Below are 5,000 nucleotides of genomic sequence, written 5' to 3' on the forward strand. Positions count from 1 at the left end.
TCCATCTTGCGTTTCCAGAATCTTTGGTTATTGTGTGATTTACTTCAGGATGTATGGTTTATCTTACCGAACTTGTATGCAAATCATATATGCTTTTGATTTAAAGCACATCCGGCTAACCATCATGTATAAAGCCATCAGCATTTTCCACAAGCCAATAATTCTCCCTAAAAAAAAAACAAAAAAATGAAGTACCGCATTCTGGATAACTGCCGTGTACCCTAGACATTCTTCTCGCGTAGCCTAGCCCCAGGGAGTAGCCTAGTAGCCCTCGTCCTAGCCCTATGAGTCCGTGTACCCCGAGCTTGGAAACCAATGGTTTAGAACTTAACACTCACTCTTGGAAATATGACGTCGTTTGGTAGCGCTGACTCAGAAAACAGCAGCGGATTGGTTGGCAACGCTGACTTTCAACGCTGGAAAGAAGCTGATGTCACAAGAATGTTGAATGAGCTGAGTAAAAGAATAAGGAATGAGTAGATTGGATGAATGAAGAGTGTGCAAAGCGGCGTGAGTATATGAGATGAGTTAATGAATGAAGCATGAGTAGACGAGTGAGTGGATTAATAAAGAATGAGTAAAGTTGAGATGGTGAATGAGAAGTTTAGGGAATGAATGAATGAGATGAAGAATGAATGAGGTGAATGAATGAACGGGGTGAGAGAGTGACGCGGGAACAGTAAGTGAATGGTGAATGAATTTTCGAAAAGGATTTGATCTCGAAGCCGGCGTCCTGCAGAATATTTTAGCCTTATAAATGCGCTCATTAAGATGACGGGAAACATAAACGAGCTTTTCAGGGACACTTTTGATAAAAATGATCTTAGTTTGACGCTTGATATGTTGTTTTTGAAGGAATATAACCCGGGAGAACGAAGACTTTATGAAACTTTCACGACCTCATCTGCATACAACTTTCCATGCCAAGATCTTTCGCCCTCCGCCACTTGTTCTGCTCTACCCCTCCTCCCTTCCTCCCCTCCTCCCCTGCTCCCCTCCTCCTGCTCCCTCCTCCCTCCTCCCTCTCCCTCCTCCTTCCCCCCTAATCCCCTCCTCCCCTCCTCCCCTATTCCCTCTCTCCTCCCTATCCCTCCTTCCCTCCTCCTCCTCCTCACCTCCCTCCTCCCCTCCCTCGTTCCCCTTTTCTTCCCCATTCTCCTCCTCTCTTCTCTCGCTTCCTAGATATATCTTCCTCTTTCTCTCTCATTTACTTCTCATTTCTCTCCCTCCTTCTCGTTCACTCTTATTCTTATTCTTTCTTCACTCATTACGTCTTCTCTCCTCTTCCATCTTCCTCTTCCTCCCAAATTCACTTCTCTTTCTCCCTTATCCTCTTTTTTATTCCTTCCATTTTCCTCTTCCTCCTTCATTCACTTATTTTTTTCCTTCCCCTCTTCCATCCCCTCTCTCATCATTCCTTTTACTCTCTCTTCTTCGTTCTATCTCCTCATTTTTACTCCTTTTTTCATCAATCATATTCTCTACCTCTCTTCCTCCCTTCCCTCTCCCCTCTTCTCTCTTTCCCCTTTACTGCCTCCTCCTTTTTTTCTTACTCTTTCCCCTCCCCTCCTCCTTTCTGCTCCTTTTTGAACCCCCTCTCCCCTCCTTTTTTAATCCCCTCTCCCTGCTTCCCTCTTATCTACCTCCTCTCCTCTCCTTTCTTAAACCCCCTCTCTCCTTTTTCTTCTTCCCCACCATCACCCCATCTCCTCCTCCACCTTCATCTCCATCCCAACTCCTCCTCTTCCCTCTCCCACCCCCTACCATCCTAATTCCTCCTCTCCCCTCCTTCATCTAGTCTCGAAGCCTTACGAAGTAATTTGGGGTATTGTGTCGTCTCGCTCCATAACGAAATGTGCATATCGTTACGACAAGATTGTGTGACGTTTATTTGTATACTTGTTTTGGTATTCTACACACACACACACACACACACACACGCGCGCGCACACACACACACACACACACACACACACACACACACACACACATATATATATATACAGACATACCCACATTTCTGTGTGCAGGATGCAGAATGGATATACTGTTATGGATGCATTTTGCAAGACTAGTAGTGGAATGTGTGTTGAGCTGCGGAAACCCATGTCCCGGGTGAGAGAAACGTACAGTTACGTTAATAGTGTGTACTGATGTGTAAAGCTGTTGTGCAAAAGTGAAAACGAAAGTGCAAATGCATCTTATGTCGATAAATACACGAATATCTACGATGATACCTTTTCGAGTGACTGACAAACTTCATAGTCGTGTAAAAAGTGGGAAAGGATGATAAATGTTTTCCTGTACACAGCTATTTCGAGGTGCAATGACCAAACTTCAGGTCATATATCAGCTGAAGGACTATCATATTACCACAACACAAACACACACACACACACACACACAAGAGCATCTATCTATCTATATATGTAGATTTATATATATATATATATATATATATATATATATATATATATATATATATATATATATATATGTATATACAGAGAACAAGAGAGAAACAAATAGAGAGAGAAAGAGAGAGAGAGAGAGAGAGAGAGAGAGAGAGAGAGAGAGAGAGAGAGAGAGAGAGAGAAAGCTAATAGGTACATAGATAGATAGATAGAGATAGACAGATAGATAGATGTAGATAGATACAAAGACATATTGATACATACAAAGATATATGGATAGATATGCATATATACACGCATGTACATATGGTTGAATAATATTTGAAGTGACAGGGTACGTTCACTGTGGAGGGAGAATGTGGTATATGCAGTTCTTGTTCACTGGCTGGAAACGTGTAGAAAATAAGGGCGCTTTTTGTAGAGAGTCTGTGTGTATTAAGGGAGAGTGTGTGTTTAGAGAGAGGGCAGCTGGGATAATTAACATGCACAGAGCGAAGGAGAATGAAAACATGTTGAAATGTGAATAAAAGATTGAGAGAAAGGACTATAGCTGTTAAAAAAAATGACACAAACGAAAGAAAGAAATAGAAAGATTTTTTTTTCTTAATTCAGAAAGGAAGGTTCATGATATAAAAAGGAGAGGGGAAAGGGAGAAGAGAAAGGCGGGGAGAATAAAAGAAATGAAAAGAAACATAGGGAAAGAGACTAAGAGATAAAGAAGGAGTGATGTATGGTCATCAGACACGCGAGGGCGAAACCAAGCATACGGAACGTCCCCTGAAAAGGAAAGTTGAAGAAGCTGGATAGAGAGAAGGGCGTGGAGAGGGGGAGAGGGCGAGGAGGGGGGAGATAGGAGGCGAGGAGGAGGTATGGGAAGGGAGATAAAGAGGGGGAAAAGAGAGGAAAGGGAGGCGAGGAAACGATTGCGAAGGAGGGCGAGAAAAGGAAAAGGTAGGAGGGGGAGGAATGATGGAAATTAGAGCCAGGAGGGAGGAGGAAAGGGGATAAAGAGGATAAGAGGAGGGCGAGGAGGGCGAAAGGAGGACCAGATGGGAGTAATAAGGGCGAAAGTTAGGGGAGGATGGATAGACAGGGAGAGAAGGAGAGGGTAAGATCAGAGGAAAAGGGAAATGGGAGAGGTGTAGAGGGAAGAGGATGAGGGTAGGGGTAGAGGAAGGTAAAAGGGTAGGGGAGAGAGGGAGAGGGAAGGTAGAGGAAACGAAGAGGAAGGAGTTAGGAACGATAGGAAGGGAGATGTAAGATGGGAAGGGAGGAGAGGCAAGAGGGAGAGAAAGGGGAAAGGTAACAGTGAGAAGACGCCGGTTAATTGGGGTAAGGAAAGGGGAAGGGAGAGGAGTAAGGGCAAGGCAGAGAGGAGGAGTGATGGACAGCGGATAGGGAGGGATGCAGAGGGGAGGGGGAAGGGGCGTGAGAGCCATGAGAGGATCAGGAGGATATCTGTCGTGGGCGGAGAAGGAGGCACCCCTGAGGGAAAGCCCCGGATCCAGTGCCTTCACTCTGGCACCATTCTCCTCCACCAAAATAAAGGAGGAATGTTCGTGCGTATATTTTCCTATCTACCTTTCCGTATTGATGGGTAAATAGGTGGATAAATATATAGAAAAATAGGCAAAAAAAACAACAACAACAGACAACGTATAGATACAAGAAACTGATACGTACAACACGTGTTTTGAATTTCAGAAGTATCCAGGGAATAGATATACAATGTCCACACTGGTTAATATTCTCAATCGATACGTGCATGTGTATGTTTTCATGCCAAATTTAGTCATTATTGCTAATGTTAGAAATTATTCTGAAATGATAGCTTTTTACATTGCTGCTCCTGTAAAATACATTTAATAATTCAACGAATACTATTTGATATTTATGAAGAACAATTTAAAAATCAACCTCATTATTCTTCAATCATTACTTAGAATTATCTTCTTATCTATATAATGTTATTCCTGACAATATCTATGATCTTTCTTTATTACCATAGTAATAATCTTATCTATGAAACCTTATCGATAATCTTATATCAAATCTAATTTATATAAAAAACAAAAACTAAAAACACTTTCGCAACATCAAACACTTACCTTTAGTTTAGAACCTCGACAACTTCCTAACACGAACATGATTTAAACATGTTAGAACAACATCAGCTGTTTCAGACTTGTTCCTACGCCTCACTTCGTGCTTATCAAGGAGATACACTTTCCAAGGCGAGGCAGCTGTTTCTGAAGTGTTAAACTGTTTTCCTGACAGAGCAAGCGAGAAGTGTCAACAAAGAACACTGAGAGGGGGAGGAGGATGAGCATATAGCGACATAAGGAAAGAGAAGGGGAGGAAAAAAGGAGAAAAATGCACGAAGAATGAAAAGGAAGATATATAAGGTGATGATGATGTGATGATAATAATGTGATGATGATGTGATGATAATAATGTGATGATGATGTGATGATAATAATGTGTTGATTATTCTTATTCTTGCTAAATAATTTAGGTGATAATATTTATCTCTAGACATAATAATGACAGTGACATATGTTCAAAAGATAAAAAAAAAACCTGAAA

Source organism: Penaeus monodon, chromosome 12 (assembly GCF_015228065.2).
Source record: "Penaeus monodon isolate SGIC_2016 chromosome 12, NSTDA_Pmon_1, whole genome shotgun sequence".
NCBI classification, from domain to species: Eukaryota; Metazoa; Arthropoda; class Malacostraca; order Decapoda; family Penaeidae; genus Penaeus; species Penaeus monodon.